Genomic DNA, 18,903 nt, shown 5'->3' on the forward strand with positions numbered 1-18,903 from the left:
AGCACAGAGCCCAATGTGGGGCTCGAACTCACAGACCGCGAGATCATGACCTGAGCCGAAGTCGGACGCTTAACCAACTGAGCCACCCAGGTGCCCCATGTGTGCCAGTCTTAAAGAGATTTGGAGATTTTCATTAAATATCTCCATTTTTTTGATATTTCCTGAAGATAGAATTTGGAGATCAATAAAAAGGAAGATTTCCATTGAACTGAAACCTCTATAAACCAAATACCAGCTATGTGATAGGCCTTGGGTCTGTTGAGTTTACTCTCCTTAAGAATGCAGCATGAACTGTCTCCACAGACTTTCCAATGACCAGATGGGGGAAAAACAAACAAACAAACAAACAAACAAACAAAACAAAAAGAAGAAGAAAAGAAGAAGAAGAAGAAGGAGGAGGAGGAGGAGGAGAAATGGTTATTAAAATGAACCAAATCCCTTTGACTTTACATTTCTTTATATTTGCGAGGAATGTAGACACTCACAGCTTGAGAAATTTTAAATTCTCATAATTAGGAAAGGTGAAGTTTGTGTCAAGGTCACCCAAGTTAAATCCCCTTCTCACTAGAGCCACCATCTATTTGTTAGTGGGCTTTCTCAGACTTTAAGGTATGATAATAATGAAATTTGAAAATAACTGTCTTTAAAAGACAGTGATTGCTAACGTCTATTTATAACCAAACATCTGTCTTCCATCAACAGAAAGCCCTGTGAAGAATTTTGGCTGTTACAGTGTTGTACAAGGTCGAAGATTTTTAATATCTCCACTCACTTGCCATTTTAGGGTTTTATGCCTAAGCCCTAATTTAGGTTTTTAGCGTGATTTCTGTTTTCATCTAAAAAACCCACTGCAAGATGCAATCTTAAGGCAATGTATATAGTATGACCCATAACATGATGAGACTGATGGTTGCATAGGGCTTAGGAAAATAAGTCTTGCTACTTTAGAAAGTCTTATTTCATAGTGACAATTGTCTGGACTGTCTAGGGCTGTCACAAAGATTTCTTCAATCATTCTGAGTCCACCAAATAAACAAAACAACAAACTTGGGCTGTGTAGGACCAATAAAGTTGGTGTATTGGGTGTGCAGGTGTTTCTAAGAGAAGGGAGACCTGCATTTGATTCCAAAGGGAGCCCCCCTGTTCCTCTCTTCTATCTCTTTGTAGGGAGAGATTGTCAAAGCACCATTCTTGATGCCAACTAGCTCATTTGGTGAACGTGACTATAGGCTTTTAGCCAGTAAATAAATCAAATACTCTTCTTCAAATCCACGTTTTTGAAGGTGTATTATCTCCAGTTCATTCTTTGGACTCCATCCCTAAATTCACATTGGGGATGCCTCAGAAAGCCCAAGGCTATTGTACAGATGGCCTAGAGCCCAAGGTAAATGAATGGTTGCCATGCTACACTCTGTGTTTTATGAGACCTTGGACTCTCCCCCCATGCACAGCCTGCGGGCAACGTCTTGGGGGCCTAAGAAAACTCAAACGAACTCTGTGTGTGTGTGTGCATGTGTGTGAAGGCGCGTGTAAAAACATATCTTTCCTTTAACTCTGCAAAGATTAGCACAACAAACTGATACTTGCAAAAGAGTTATCTGATGCTCTTGCTTTTTGCCTGATTTTACTATGCTTCGGGGGGCTCTTTGCATAGGATGTTTACCACTCTGCCTCATAGGCTGTGTCAAAGCCAGATCAGCTCCACCACAGAAGATCTCAATAATCACCACCTGGTTTTCAAGGAAAGTCAGTGACACTATGATAGAATAAACAACACTGGTCAGTTCCATGAGGGCACAGTCTTGTCTGTTCACTGCTGATACCCCTGAGCCCAGAACAGGATCCAGCACACTGAAAACATTAGCAAATAACTGGAGAAATGAATACTATTTATCAAAAGCCTATCATTTGTCAGTCATGCAGAAGGCACTTTGCATACCTTGTCTTTCTATCCTTTATAACAAATAACCCTGCGGGATGGATATTATAATAATTAGCTTATAAATAAAGAAACTGAGGTTTGAAGAATTTCACTGGCTTGCCTAGGTCACATAAATAGTAAGCAGAAAGCAGGGATTCAAATCTAGATCTGTCTGCCTTTCTAGCCCATGTTCTGTTCACCACACCATGCCTTCACCCCAACAGAAGCAAATTATAGACTGACTTTTGGTCTTTTGCTATCAGATACCAGGTTGGCATATTTACATATTATCATGGCTTCAGAAACCCCTCTATAGGACAAGGTTTCTGAAGAGCTGACAGAACAGGATACGAACAGAGAAGGCTCCAATCATTTTTTTCTGTGTGCAACAGACTTTGGGCTTTCTCACTTCTCTGCTATGCTACTATACCTCTCACTAAGCTGAAATGTCCTCATTGGAAAACTTCAGAACATGAGTTCTGTCTCACTGAATTAAATGGGCAATGCATTTATGCACAGCAAGGACTCAATAAATGTAGATTATTACTAACCCAGAATTATGTAGGTTATTACTGACCCAGAATTGTCTCCAAACTATGTCAATTAATTTGATTGCTTTTGGAAAAGGCAGAAGTATTTTTAAAGGGAAGATTATGCAATTATTATCTATTTCCCCCCCTTAAAAAATGTGCCCCTTTGTTCAGCAAATTCTACTGATGAAATTTTTAAGTGGCAACCCCTTTTTTAAAAGCTTATAGGGGAAAAGGCAGGAAAAGGTGCTGTTTAAAGTCAAAAACCTCACTCGTGATTGAGAAAGTACTTGAATATTGAGGATTAACACATAAATTAATATTCATCATCTGGTGAGTCCCATAGGTTTCTTTCCCTTGCTCTGCATAAGGCTTTTCAGGAAACAACACTGTTTCAAAGAATATCCTCACTAAACGTGTACATGAGTTAGAAAAAATTTTATTATGTTCCTCTAGCCAAGGCTGACAGTTTTATAACTAATCGGCTAATGCCCTCTGGACACACACAGCATGGAGAGGGTCTCATCCAAGATAGAGCCGGTTTAGAGAAGTTGGCCGCTGTGAGGCGAGCAAGTCCTGCCTTGTTCCAAACTTAAGACATGCCGAAATGGTCTGAGATGGCCTTGGCCATGCCACCTGGAGACCTGTGGTCACCCTTTCCATTTCTCCTTCCGAATACACCAAGCTGTACTGACTAAAGGCTCAGCCTCATGTGAGTCCACTCCCTGATTCCACTCCACTTCCTACCCCTACAATGAATCCATTTACACTTGCCAGAGAGCAAGTGATACAGGTTACGACTAGAAGTCTGGACTCAACATTTGCTCTCCACTACTGAATATTTTTGAAGGAAAAGTCATCAAGCAATGGGATTCAAATGATCAGGCCAAAAATGAGCATTTTGATCATCTCTCTCTCTCTCTCTCTCTCTTACACACACACACACACACACACACACACACACACACACACACACACATACACAGTCAAGGCCAACGTGGTTTGAAAGCTCTCAAATGGCCACAACAAAAGCAAAATGGTGCCTACCTTTTCTGAAATCTCAGCCCACAAAAGATGCCCCTTGCCTGTGAGGAGCAGTCAGAGGCAGATTTCCAGCGTTCCAGTCAGCTTCGTTCTCATCAGAGAGCAACACACCTCATCTCTGTGTAAGCTCTGAAATTCTTTCAGAGACCCACCCTCTAAAGTTGCAAGTCAAGATTTCCGACTGAGGTCGATCAGTGACGTGAGGCAAAGCTACTGGATGGCACCTTGAATTTCTTCCTGACGGGAGGATGCTTCCTGTTTCACCACTTGGGAGAGGAGAGGACTGGAACTCAGTCAGACACAGGATGACAAATGCACGATTGCCTCATCGTTGTTGGTTTTGGTGCTCACCGTCATTGGCCAACTACTAAACGAGGTGGTCTTACTGTTTGCGTTAAAAGGAAGGGGTTTATGTGGCGGAGAGAAACCTGAAACACTGTTGACAACCCTACTCTCCTCGCCGAGCACGTCTGACAGCAGCTATAGCACTTTCTAGAAGCCTGGGAATATTGGCGGAGCTTTGGACTAACTAAATCCCTACCACAACCACCAACAGCATGCCACCCATCCGCAAAAAGGCAACTACTTCTCTGCCTGTTTCCTGGGGGGGGGGGGGGGGGGGGGGGGGGCGGCGGCGAGGAATATCAGTTTTTTGAACCACGTCACAAAAAATAAAAGTCTGACCACCCTTTCCTTTCAGAATAGTCAGAGGTAATGCACTTTGTTTATATTCGTGTCAGCCTCAGAGAACAGCCGTCACAGACAACGAAAGGCGAACCTGTTAGTAGCAGGACACAAACGTTGTCTGTCTGCTTGAGGCGCTCCAATTTCAAAGGCAAGTATGCCTACATTTACAGTGTTTATTTGAGATATTAGACCTTTTGGGGCCGTTTTCACTTTCTCTTGCCTGAAGATGAAACAACTCTGGGCGTGGATTATTTAAAGGTGCTTTGACGAGCAAGGAAGCTTCACAAGTTGGTGCTTGCACCCCCTCGTAGCCAAACCTCACCTCCCGGGCGGTTCCGGCCAGGCCGCCTACTCTGAGGGCCTGATTCAAGGCCCTTCCCATCCGCTGACTTCAGCTGCTGAGAGACACCTTTCTTCTCCTGTCAGCTAATCAATGACAGCAAATTAAAAATTAACTAGAGGCAGAGAAGAGGGGAGGCCAGTTTCAGACTCCACAGTTTCTCAAGTTTCACTAATGAAATTCCATTCACAGATGGAGGACTGGTGAAGGCCCTTTCACGGGAGCCTTGTTCACTGAATTCTCCCTACCCTGTTTTTCTCTCCAGACTTTCATTTTTTTTAATTGTTTTTATTTATTTTTTGAGAGAGAGAAAGAGATAGTGCATACACACAATGGGGAAGGGACAGACAGAGAGGGAGACACAGATTCCAAAGCAGGTTCCACGCTCCGAGATGTCAGCACAGAGCCCGACATGGGGCTCAAACTCAAGAACCGAGAGATCGCGACCTGGGCCAAAGTCAGATGCTCAACTGACTGAGCTACCCAGGCGCCCCTCTTCCCAGACTTTCTTTGGGCTATTGACAGGGTTCGGAAATCTTAAAGCTCATCTGGCAGGAGGGCTGAGCTCTCAGCAGAGTGGTCACTAAGTGAGGCAGGTTGTGTGGTTCAGATTCTGATCATGTCTTACCAGGCGACTCCGTAGAATTGCCTGGTCTTCCTGACCCCAGGCTACTATCCCTTTCTAGTCCATCATTCTCCAACTGCCACCCAGCTTACCTTCCTAATTAAATTGTTTTTCTTTATCGTGTCTCTCTTCCCCACTGATAAAGCTCTACCAGCTACCTTTTCCCTGTAAGCTTTCTTAGCATGGATGATGGCCTGGTTCCTGGTTGCAAGTGGCAGAGCTCAGTACCTCCTCAATAACCAGAAGAATCCCATCATCATATGCTGTACTGAGTCACTGTCAGGGTGTAGTCCTTTCTTCCTTCAGGGACAAAGGTAAAACTTAACCTGTTGCACAATCTATGTGATGGGGTACCTCCAGAGGGATAGAAGTGGGGAATTCTGATGGTTTGTGGGTTGTGACATGGGGGGAGCTGTGTGCGTGCACATCAGCCCAGTGTGTCTTTGCACAACTCCTCTGAGGAAGACAAATAAATACAAATATGGTTCTTTCAAAGACTCCGAAGGTGATGCCTTTCCTTTTCCCTTTCCCCCTTGTGTCTCATGATGAATGTATCAGTTCACTGCTAACAGAAGAGAGAGAACCCCAGGAAGCATGTAACCCCAGGAAGCAGGTAACATGCGTGTGTGGGTGTCTCTTCCCTGGGTAACACTTAACTGTCTCATTTTATGAGAAAAGTTTAGAAGCCAGTTAAGACATTAAATCTGTTGTACATTTTAAGTCCTCATAAATAGATGTTGTTTATTAAATCCTAATGATTTGCTTTTTGAAAGTGAACATCACACCTCTGCCAATTAAACGTGGGCAGTTAAGCCTGATATTAGTGGACAAAGTTTCACGGGGAGCCGCCAGGGGCTGCATTGCAAAATGGATGGGTTTTAACACGCAGAGCAAGCTTGTTACTAACTGTTACCGAAGTGAGTGAGTGTGTAAAACACCTACTGGGAATATTTCAAAGAGTAAAACAGGAGAGGGGGACAAGGTAAGAGCAGTGAGGACCCTAGGCAAACCTAGTCAGGAGTCTGGAGGGCCACTTAGGAACTCACAAGAGAAACACAGCATAAGCAGGACGCTGGAAAATGGACTCTGGGCCACAGCAGGAAAGCACAGAACTAGAAATTGTGTCCAAAGTTCTGCTAGCCAGGAGCAGAGGGTGCACAGGGTATAGACACAGAGGAAAGGGACGGGGAGCAATTTCTGATATTTAAATTGCATGTTACATTGCAAACCAAGTCTGAGCCTAATTTTCTAGAGAAGGAAATGTAAGTTTGATAGAAGTGACCTGCTTTTACCTCAAAGGAGAGAAACCCTTCCAAGAAACTTAATGAGTACAGTTTGGGCTACATTGATCTTAACCTAACCAGTCCAATTTTCTGGGCTTTTAGGTAAAAAAACACTGTTTCCTTATAATGTTTCATCTTATCATTTTCACAGACTTTCCAAATGCAAAGGTTTTTCTGATAGACAGATATGTTAAGTCAAAATGCTACCAAACTGTGTATTCTTTAAATAGGTACATGGAAAACCTCCTATGGGACAAGGTGATGTCTTCACAAATGCCTAGAACAATACGTACACCGACTCAATTTGAACACTACATCTTCTTGGTGTAAAAAGCTCCCTGGATGATTTGCCTAAATCCCCACAATGGACGATAGATTACAGACCCACCTCAGAAACATTATAGGTTTGGTTTCCAGACCACTGCAATAAAGTGAACATCTCAATAAAGCTAGTCGAGGAATTTTTTTGCCTTCCCAGTGCATGTAAAAGTTATCTTTATACTCTACTGTAGTATATTAAATGTACAATAGAATTATATCTAAAGAATGTATATATCTTAATTCAAAAATACTTTCTTGCTAAAAATACAGTATCATCTGAGCTTTCAACCAGTCCTAATCTTTTTGCTGGTGGAGGGTCTCGCCTCGATGTTGATGGCTGCTGGCTGATCAGGGTGGTGGCTGCTAAAGGGCGGGGCGGCAGGGGCAATTTCTTAAAATGAGATGACAGTGAAGTTTGTTGCATCGATAGACTCTCCCTTTCATGAACATTTTTCTGTGGCTTGCAATGCTGTTTGATAGCATTTTACTCACAGTAGAACTTCTTTCAAAATTGGAGTCAATCCTGCCGTTGTTTGACCAACTAAGTTTTGTAATATTCTAAATCCTTTGTTGTCATTTCAAAAATCTTCACAACATCTTCACCAGGAGTAGATTCCATCTCAAGAAACCACTTTCTTTGCTTATCCTTAAGAGGCAGCATTTCATCCAGTTACGTTGATCACGAGATGGCAGGGGCACCTGGGTGGCTCAGTCAGTGAAGTATCCGTTACCCCCACTCACCAGGTTCCACAATCCCCCTGGCCTAGTGTTAAAGAGCATCATTTGTGTGTTCACTGAGTTTCGGCTCAGGGTATGATTTCACGGTTCATGGGTTCAAGCCCTGTGTCGAGCTCTGTGGTGACAGTGCAGAGGCTGCTTGGGATTCTTGCTCTCCCTCCCTTCCTTCTCTGAGGTCTTGAACCCTTGAAGTCACCCATGAGGTTTGGAGTCAGCTTGTTCCAAACTCTTGTTCATGTTGATATGTTGACCTCTTCCCATGAATCACAATGTTCTTGAGGGCATGTGTAATGATGAATCCTTTCTGGAAGGTTTGCAGTTGACTTTGCCCAGGTCCAGCAGAGGAAGCACTATCTATGGCAGCTGTAGCCTTATGAAATGTATTTCTTAAACAATAAGATTTGCAACTTGAAATGACTCCTTGATCCATTGATTGCAGAATGGATATTGGGTTAGCAGGCATGAAAACAACATTAATCCTACTGTACATCTCCATCAGAGCTCTTGGGTAGCCAGGTGCATTGTCAATAAGCAGTCATATTTTGAAAAGAATCTTTTTACTAAGCCATAAATGTCAACAGTAGGCTTAAAAATAGTCAGTAAATCATGTTGTAAAAAGATGTGCTGTCACCCAGGCTTTGTCGTTCCCTTTACCGAGGGCAGGACGAGAAGATTTAGCTTAATTCTTAAGTGTCCTAGGATTTTCAAAATGGAAGTGGGCACGGACTTCAAGTTAAAGTCACTAGCTGCATTAGCCCCTAACAAGAGTTGGACTGTTTTTTGAAGCTTTGATGCCAGGCACGGACTTCTCCTCTCTAGCTGTGAAAATCTTGGATGGCATCTTCTTCCAAGAGCAGGCTGGTTCATCTACACTGAAAATCTGTTGTTTAGTGTACTCACCTTCATTGTCTCAACTAGATCTTCTAGAGAACTTGATGCAGCTTCTACATCAGCACTTGACTTGATGCTCACTTTGTACTTTGATGTTATGGAGATGAGTTCCTTCCTTAAACATCATGAACCAACTTCTTCCAGCATCAAACGTTCTGTCTGTAGCTTCCTCCTCTCTCTGAGCCTTCACAGAATTGAAGAGAGTGAGGGCCTGGCTCTGGATTAGGCTTTGGCTTCAGGGAATGTATGGCTGGTTTGATCTTCTATCCAGACAAAGTTTTACGTTCTCTGTATCAGCAATAAGGCTGTTTCACTTTCTTATCGTTCGTATGTTCACTGGAGTAGCACTTTTCATTTCTTTCAAGAACTTTCCCTTTGCATTCACAGCTTGGCTAGCTGGCTCCAGAGGCCTAGCTTTCAGCCCATGTTGGCTTTCGACACACCTTCCTCACTAAGCTTAATCATTTCTAGGTTTTGATTTAAAGTGAGAGACCCATGGCTCTTCCTGGTACTTGAGCACTTAGAAGGCATTGTTGGGTTATTAACTGGCCTAGTTTCAATATTGTTATATTTTAGGGAACAGGAAGCCCTGAGGAGAGGGAGAGAGACGGGGGAACATCTGGTTGGGGGAGCAGTCAAAACACACATATTTATTGGTCAAGTTCGCTGTCTTATGATTACAAGAGTAACATCAAAGATCACAGATCACTATAACAAATATAATTATAATGAAAAAGTTTGAACTGTTGCAAGAATTACCAAAATGTGACAGAGACACCAAGTGAGCAAATGCTGTTGGAAAATGGTGCCTGCCGATAGACTTGTTACACGCACGGTTGCCACAAAGTTCCAGTTTGTAAAAAATGCATGATCTGTGAACCACAATAAAGTAAAGCACAATAATACAGGAATGTCTGCATAGAATCTGAACTGAGTCTCTATTACCCCCACTCACCAGGTTCCACACTCCCCCTGGCCCAGTGTTAAAAGATTTCCTGGCAGATAATTTGAGAGAAAGTGAGAAAACGAAAGAGAGATCATCAGAACTGATGGTTCTCATATATTCATACTTGAGTGCCACCCCCTAAGCTCCTTCCCCTCTCCTGCTTTAGGTCTCTTCATATCACATTCATCACCATATAACACATGTGACCTCTTATTGACTTGTTTGTGACCCATCTTCCCCATCAGAATATTAGCTCCATGAGTGCTGGGATTCTTGTCTAACTTGCTCATGGCTGAGTCCTCTGGGGACAGAACAGTTCTTGGCACTCAATGCTGAGTGGGTACACTTAATTTGGTTATTTATGGTTGAGTCTCTTCCTATCTACCACAATAGACAGTTGCTTTTTTCAAAGGTAGTTCATTGGGCTTTCTCAAAACTTACAGGTGGGTACTGGGTGTCATGAAGATGGCCAGTTCTAGTCTGAGTTTGTTGGGAGAGAGGGAGATTTTTCCCTCAAAGACTTACGTCTGTTACACTCTGAGTACTTAAAGCAAAGGGTTTTTAGAATCCATCTGGCTCATACTCTGGGAAGGCCATGGAGCTGTCTGCCAGCCAGATCATACATTGTCGTGTGAGCTGCCTGCCTCTCAGTCCACAGTCCTCACTGAGAGATGGCCAGAAGGTCTTTGCATATGGCCCTGGCCACAAGTGTGGCTGTGGGTGACCAGGCAGCCCTCATCTCAACTTGCCTCTTCAGAAAGTTCTTGTTGCTACACCCGTTTCCACTTTGTGCTAACTATGTGATCTTATGCTTATTAGCTGTGTGACTCCAGGCAAATCACCTAACCTCTCAGCCCGTTGGATTTCTCACATGAAAAATGAGGAAAATAACAGCAACGCCTCAGAGTTGTAAAAACAGTAAATGAGGTAATGTCCATAGAAGAGCACCTGGCATATAGTAAGACCTCTGTTGACGTTAGCTATGATGATAATTATAATTGCTGTTACTAATTTATTTCATCTATAAGCTTTATTCCTATGTTACTTTTTAATAGACTTTATTTCATGCACATAGACATAGATTCTCCAATTAAATCTTGAGTAAGACTCCAAGTAGCACCCATTACCATTCTCTGAACACACACATTTATTCATTAACTCATTGATCAAGTATTTCATTGGGTTCATACCATGTGCCAGGCACATCATATCTTTTGTGGGAGCTAAGGATCTCAAGAATAAAAATATAGCATGATTGCCCAAACTGATACAGACACACACTCATATGGATGAGCATAAGTGTTCACAAACCTACTGTACAGAGTACAATAGGCTCTGCATCGGACAAATTGGGACCACGGAGGAGATGAACTCTCAAACATTTACTATTTCATATCCTACATGCATGCAAGCATAAGCTGCGGATTTTAGATGAGGAGCTAAGACTGTATAATATGGCATCAGGAAGCAGACAGAAGGGTAAATAAAATTTTCATTCCCCAAACAACCAATCCCCTGATTGTCTAGGTCTGTGAAGGTACAGCTTGGTAGCTTCAACAGCTGTGCTCCTTTATCCAGCATTGTGTTGGGCATCAAAGTAAATAGTCCATGTGCTTTGAATAGACTTATATGAGTTGTGTCAACAATAGGTAGGAAGCAACAGGCGATAAGAGGGAGATGAGTGTCTCAATAAACACATGGGCTGTCAATACCATGTTATGTGTGATAATGGGAAACAAAATGCCCCTGATCCATCCAGCCATCACTTATTCAACACATATACTATACGAGGTGCTTGACATATAAAGATGGAGACAATGTCCCTGACCTCAAGGAGACTACCATCTATCTTTGCCCCCTTACTTTATTCTCCCTCCTACCCCATACCCTACATGCTACCTGCCAACAAGGAACCAGGAGAAGATCTGCTTGGCTAGCCTGAGACACCCCAAAATGGGCACATTTCTTCAGCTTGTGAATTCTTGGGTATGATTTTTTTTTCAAGCCGGACTAAGTTTCATGAAGTCAGCCAACTAAGACTTATTCGCATGAAAAAGACACTCACCCATCTGCCTGCTTGTGAACAAAAGACTGATTATTCCATGGGGCACCAGAAATGCAGCCCAGGCTTGAGGTTAAGAGTGCTGATCACCTGTGGGATAGTGGCTATCGGACCACCTCAGTCACTCTCTGGTCATTTCCAGATTCCCTATGATGGAGTTCTAAACCAAGTACATTTCCCTTCATCAGCTGCTTTTTTGCCACCAAAGCACCCACAGTGACCAGAACATCCCAGTGCAACCTAGAATGGTACTGAGATCCCAATCCTTGGGGGCTGTTTCCCTTTTCCTTTCTGGTTCCTGAGGTAGAGCCATCCTCCTGCATGTTGCTACCAAATAATCTCAAAACACAGCCTTTATCAACTTACTTCTTTCCTCCAGAATCTATGGCATCTTTATGCTGGTTACATTCGATCTAAATTTCTATGACAGTTGATTTCCTAAACTCCCCTCAAAAATGGGATCCCCACCTAGGCTATCCCCTTGTCATCCCCACTGTACTCCAGTACCTTGAGTCCCTGGGCTGAGCCCGTAGCTATGCTCACTCTGACCTTCGCTTGCATCCCACCTGTGATCAATCCCTCCTCATCCAAGACCTCCATTTCCATTTCCTCTGGGAAATTCTGCCTCTCTAATCAACCTGAATCACCCTTTCTCTTACTTGAGCCTTTACACTTAATCTGAATCACACCATGAGCCCCATTTTATATGCAGCCCCATTCTTACCAGTATAGAACAAAATCCTTCCATCATATAACTGGATGAGTGTGTGTGTCATACACATGCAGGTATGTGCCTTGTCTCCACTAGGCTGTAAACACCCTATGAGCCCAGATAGCCTGGAAACACTACCAGGTTCATAGGAGACCCTCAATAAATATTAGTCGAGGATCTGATAACACTCCTTCCCCCTACGTTTTAAGCTATAGGTACCTTCTGCTGCCGCTCTTCCTCCTTCCACAGTATTTTCATTCCTTCAACAATTATTTATTGAGCCTGGAAACAGGAAAATCACAATGAACAAGGCAGCTATGGCCCCTGCTCTCTAGCTACTCAGTCTCAAGCTCTGCCTAAGGTTGGAAAGGCAACCACATTCCCTGAATGTCAGCACCCATTTCTTCTCCCTCTTTGGGAGACTATCCACAGGTCAACGGTGCTACCCAGCCAATGCTGGGGTCTAACACTTTGGAAGACACTAAAAGGATATGAGCACAATACTATATACACCAAGTTGATTACAAAGGGTCCTTCACTGCCTTCTACTGAGACCTCACATCAGGAAAAAGAACCCCTTTTGACCTCTTTTACATTAGACTGGTTTTGAATTAGAAATTCAGATGTCACATAACTTGTTTCACTACTGGGTGCTGCCACAAAGTGTTCAATGAGATAGGATGATTTCTATTCACTTACACAGCAGATGTTTCATATCTTTCCTGAAAAAAACACCAAATGTTGGTTCTTCTTTCTTTCTTTATTTTAAATGTTTATTTACTTATTTTGAAAGAGAGGGGGGGCAGATAGAGAGAGAGAGAGAGAGAGAGAGAGAGAGAATCCCGAGCAGGCTCCATGCTATCAGCACAGAGTCCAATGCAGAGCTCGATCTCACGAACTGTGAGATCATGACCTGAGCCAAAATCAAGAGTCAGATGTTTAACTGACTGAGTCACCCAGGTGCCCCTAGTTCCTCTTTAAAAAAACCAGGTATAAAAATTAAGTTTCACTAAAAACTAATAATATGCATCACTGAATGTTTCCATGAATAATTTATAATGTTCATTCATTCATACATCTATGGAGTTGTACGTACTACATCATACTATATACTATATATACTACATCATAGCAGTTATGACAACTATAAGTGTGGTTATAATAACAATAGTTTGCTTGATCATATTAAACTGTCTGCAAGGCGCATTTGCAAAAGAGAATACTAGCCATTTATAAGTAAATATCTAGGGGCACTTGGGTGGCTCAGTCAGTTAACTGTTTGACTTCGGCTCAGGTCATGATCTTCTGGTTTGTGGGTTCAAGCTCCGCGTCAGGCTCTGTGCTGACAGCTTGGAGCCTGGAGCCTGCTTCGGATTCTTGGTCCCCCTATCTCTCTGCTCCTCCCCTGTTCATGCTCTGTCTCTCTCTCTCTCAAAAATAAATAAACATTAAAAAAATTAAAAGTAAATGTCTGGCCTAAACTTTTTTAAAAGCCGGACTAAGTTTCATGAAGTCAGCCAACTAAGACTTATTTCCATGAACAAGACTGTCACCCATCTGCCTGCTTATGAACAAGACTGGTTATTCCACAAGGCACTAGATACAAAGCCCAGACTTGAGGTTAAGAATGTTGACCACCTGTGGGATAGTGGCTATTGGACCACCTTGGTCACTCTTTGGTCATTTCCAGACTCCCTGTGGTGGAGTTCTAAAGCAAATACATTTCCCCCCATCAGTTGCTTTTGTGGATAAATTGTATACAGGGAAATTATCCCCAACAACTCTGGTTCAAACTTTTCATTATTTAAATCCTTAAAATCAAAATCAACCGACCAATCATTCAACAGACAAATGCAAATACAAAATATGAAAATAATTATTATAATGAGCACCAAGGGCTTCAGATTTTAGTTAAAATTTTTTTTAACATTTATATATTTATTTTTGAGAGACAGAGAGGGGGTGGGAGAGGAGCAGACAAAGAGGGAGACAAAGAATCTGAAGCAGGTTCCAGGCTCTGAGCTGTCAGCACAGAGCCTGACACGGGGCTCAAACTCATGAACTGTGAGATCATGGCCTGAGCTGAAGTCGGACGCTCAACCAACTGAGCCACCCAGGTGCCCCAGATTTTAGTTAAATTTTTAAGAAATCTTTTTTTCAAAGCTGAGAAGAAGACCACCTGACTGTCAACAGCAAAACTTTGGCCTCAGATATGCTTTGCATCAAGGTCCTGTTTTCCAAGACAGTAACATAATAACCAGAACAGATGAGAAAACTCTTGGACTGTTAATACAGGTCATCACTGAGTTTCAGCAGGGACAATGTAAAGCAAAGATCCTCACATAGTCACACAATAGGAACAGAGGTATGTGTAAATCATGCATAATTTCACAGTAACAATGATGGCTTGTGGCTCCCATAATTGCTAACCACCAGTGACTGATCTCACATAGTGAAGCAATTCTCCCATTCCATTCCTTACATATCAGGAATGATCTATACTGAATGTGATGGACCGGATACCCAGATACATGCCATGCTAATACATGTAAAGTAAATGTAAAACACACAGAGCTAATGAGGACAGAAATACCATTTGATTCTTCCACAGTTCCAATCATGTAAATAATTGTTATTAAGATAGGTTATTACTACTGTAAGCGTACTTTCTGTATAGGTAACATATTTATCCTGGTCTAAACCAGTAACTTAATTTTTAAATGTAACCCACAATACCTTTGTACATACCTTTTACATCATGACCTAATACAAATATACCTACAAATATACATAACTGAAACCAAAGTTTCACAAAACAATACTTATCCATACTATCTATTATCTATTCTAGTCTAATATTGACTCTTTAAAAAATGCTGGTCTGGACCTACTATACTGGTTTACTCACCCATTATGGGGTGACAGAGCACAATTTATAGGGTCCAAAACTACCTAATTGGATTGCTTTACCCTTTCTATAATTCTACATACTACTTAGATTTTTTCCCCCTTCATTTCAGTTAATTTAAAGACATTTTCTGATGAGATAAAAGACAAATTTGGATAAGCTTCAAGTTTCATAATTTTGGTCTCCAAACTATGACTACTAGGAAGAGAAACCTACAACTGAGTCTAAGCACATGCTGAACACTTGATAAATTTTGCTGAATTTTAGAGTAAATAAATGTGTATTTTCAGTATTTTTTGAAAGTAGGGATAATAACTTTTACCTGACAAAAACCAAGCCCACTCAAAGAGGCTTCCCGGCCAGAGGCACAAAGGCCATAGGCTTGTGGGATCAAGTCTAGGCTCTCAAGTCCATTTCTGGACAGTGTCCACAGCTCCCTGCTGAGCCCCCTACCACAGAAAAGAGCAGTAACCTGGGCCAGATCTCTATTCACCTGGTGGGGTTAATATTCAGAAAATATGGAGCCAACCCAGCGATTCACAAAAACCCACGAAGACAAAGGCACTCCAGCCTGGGATGGGCCTAACTGACTTTGCAAGGCCCAGTACCAGTGGGCTGCAGCAAGATGGGGAGGCGACTCGGCCCAGGACACAGCCTGGGCCTGCGCGGGGACAGGGCCAGGGCCTGCGTGGGGATATGGACCGGGGACAAGGCCTGGGCGGAGACAGGGACCAAGGGAACGACCTCAGCCCTGAGAGGGGACAGGGACAGGGCCCCGGCCTGCGTGGGGACAGGGACTCAGGGCATGTCCTCGGCCTGCGTGGGGACAGGGGCCTGGCTCAGCCTGCGCAGCATCGGCTCCGGCAGGGAGGCCAGCCTGCCCCGCGTACACCCCCACCCCCAGAGCCCCCGGAGCCACATCCTTCCCCAGCACCTTTCTCCTCTGCTCGGAGCCGAGCCGGGACTCCAGTGCGCAGAGCCAGGGCCAGGGGTCAGCACAGCGGTGCATCCTGGGACGAGGGCCCCTCGAGGCTGGAGGGGGCACGGTGGAGGGGCGGGGGGTGGCGCGCGGGAGGCGGGGTGGGGGTGGGGAGGCCCAACAGGCCATCAGAATACTGCAAAGGGAATGACAACAGCTTCCTGTGTGGGCGCCAGGTTCACGGCAGGTACTGTACCTAGGCTGCACTTCTGTTAATGGGCACACTGACCTTGTAACACAGACTTGTACCACAGGCCGAGTGACTTGCCCGAGCTGTCCTGCTGGTACATAGCTCAGCTGGGGTTCTAATCTGGGTTTCTAATAATTCCAAACCCGGCGCCCTTGTTACTCCATTACACAACCTCTCCAGAGGTTAAGTAGCAACTGGTCTACAAACTGTCCACAACTTCCGGGTGCAGGGCGAGGAAGCTCGAAGCAGTTCTGGAATAATTCTGTAAGCCCAGGTAGGTGGTGATCTCTCATTACAAGGTTGAATTAACAGAGATAGATCAATACATAGCATAGAGATAAAATGAAGCGATGAAAAATCTCCAGCAAAAGAGAGGGAACATTATTTCTTTGAATATTTGACTAAAATATGAACCTGTGAAAATCATTTATACAGGAGACAGTATTGTGTCGTGGTTAGGAAAAAAGGCTTTGGAGCCAGGCAGCCCTGAGTTCAAATTCTGACTCTAAAATTTACTAACTTTGGGATATGTGACCTTGGGCTTTTAAATGCTTTATCATAGCCTTTTAAAATGCTACTTTCCTCATGAGTAAAATGAGGGTAATAATTCCTCCTTGCAGGGGGTCCTAAGGGTCATATGAAAGAAAGTCTATGAAGTATTTAGTATGATACCTGGTAAAAATTAAGTGCTCAGAAAATGATAGCTGTTTTGCTATTTAAGTACACAAAAACGTTTAGGAAATGTATGTTCTTAATAATAAGTAACTCAATTATTACTGTTTTGTTTTGTTTTGTTAGGTCTTACTACATTTTCCATGAGATAAAAATAAAAAGGCATCAAGGAGAGCTCGGGATGAGATAAAATGGCAAGCAAGGAGTTGGGATACAGGCACCATATGAATAGAGATGGAGGAAAGATTTCAAGGAAGTGGAAAAGTAATCACAGATTTAAACCTGCTTTGGAAGTGATAATGAGTTGAACTGACATTGGAGAAAATCAGATCAGGTACAAAGAAGTAAAAAGTTCAGATATTCTCTCAGAATGCACTGGAGAACAAAGATCAAGGTGATAAGGGAGGAAGATAAGCATGGAGGTAAGAAAGCAGAAACTCAATCTACAAATGACAACATAAAGAATATCTAGGATGTTATATAAGACATGTTCTAGACAAGAGTACTCAAAAGAGAACCAGATCTAGACAGAGTTTCAGGAAATTTTTACCTTTTGAGGACAAGAAATTATCTGGGATGCACCCACCGGAGAAATCACAGTTAACCCTAAAAATAATCAGTGAGGATGGTCTTGCCTTTCTCCTCCAGAACAACTAAGGATAGAAAACAATGAGGCAAAATGGCAACGGTTGAAGAAAAGTTGCAACACAAAAAACTATTCCCAGATAAGTCATTTAGGTCAACAAAAGGAATGGCAACCAGAAGACACGGTCTGATATGCAAGGTCTCAGAAAATATACCCACCTTCAGTTGCTGAGAGCCATACACCAGTCATCCTTCCTGGAAACTTTACCTGGAGAGGAATCAAAATTAAGATTAGCTCATTGGACACACTTGTGACAGAAGAGGAAAGGAGAATGAAGACTAAGTGATAAATATAATAATAGTAATAAATATAGTAATGATAATAAAATGGAATGTAAAAAGCAAAAGTAAAATTTGTAGAAGATACATAGGGTAAAAGTTTATTGGGAATAGCCATGTGGTTTATGAGTTCAGATGACATTAGCAATGGCCAGAGAGCTGGAGGAGCAAGGAAGTGAAAGTGAGCAAAATGTTACACAGCATGGAGTCTATGCTTATGGCTTTGGTCTTGGTTTTGATGACTAGAAAAAGGAATTTTCAAACATGGTTTTTGAAAGCATAAAAAGATAATGATTTGTATAGTTAAAAAAAAAGTAGGTATGTTTCTAATTAACTACAAGACATAAATCCAAATTATTTATACGAATAAATATAAATTACTAACAACCCATATGCAACCCAAGAAAAAACAAAGGAAACATCGAGGAAGAATAAACTGAAATAGCAAAGATGTAATTTATGACAAGAAAAATCATCTGTAAGGTTAAAACTATGTATGTCATACTTTGAATAAAAAGGAATAACTTTTGGATTATTAAAAACTTTTTGATTGTGTTTATATTATAAAATAAGTCTGCTGTTTATATGGTTGACTCTTGAAAAATGTGGTGTTGCAGCACACCTTGAGGTGCTGACTCTTGTGCAGTAGAAAAATCCATGTATAACTTTGACTCCCCAAAAACTTTATAGTAGCCTACTCTTGACTTGAAGCCTTACTGATACCATAAGCAGCCAATTAACACATATTTTGTATGTCCTATGTATTATATACTGTATTCTTATAATAAAGTGGGCTAGAGAAAGTAAAATGTTATTAAGAAAATGTATTGAGAAAATACATTCATAGTACTGTACTGTATTTATTTATTTTTTTAATTCCAAATAGAAGTGGAACTGTGCAGTTCAAACCTGTATTGTTCGAGGGTCAACTGTACGTGGTCAGACCAAAGAAATCATTCCAAAAGGTTTAGTTGTCAAGGTCACATAATAGATCATCCAAAACCCCTGGTCTTGGATGATCCCCATGCACTTTTCTTTAGATACTACAGTGGTTTTTCTCACCGGCTGGTTCCCAGCTCAATTTGCAGGGTCAAGGTAGACAATGTACACTGCACAAGGGTTCCAGCATC

The 18,903-nt window shown here is 42.3% G+C and overlaps 1 protein-coding gene across 8 annotated transcripts in view; it reads right to left on the reverse strand.

The window, feature by feature from the left end:
- The window catches only part of CERS3 (ceramide synthase 3), a 125,304-nt gene extending 109,276 nt beyond the window's left edge, over positions 1-16,028 (reverse strand). For 2 of the 8 annotated variants that reach the window (XM_042941157.1, XM_042941156.1), the window contains exons 1-2: positions 15,943-16,028; positions 12,320-12,382 (exon numbers count right to left, since the gene is read on the reverse strand). The gene's annotated coding sequence lies outside the window, so the exon portion shown is untranslated. Of the gene's footprint in view, positions 1-12,319; positions 12,383-15,330; positions 15,866-15,942 lie in introns of those variants that run through there. The other 6 variants (XM_042941154.1, XM_042941155.1, XM_042941158.1 and 3 more) reach the window with 5 other exon arrangements.
- Positions 16,029-18,903: the final 2,875 nt, after the last annotated feature.

The sequence above is a fragment of the Panthera leo genome, chromosome B3, assembly GCF_018350215.1.
Source record: "Panthera leo isolate Ple1 chromosome B3, P.leo_Ple1_pat1.1, whole genome shotgun sequence".
Lineage (NCBI taxonomy): Eukaryota > Metazoa > Chordata > Mammalia > Carnivora > Felidae > Panthera > Panthera leo.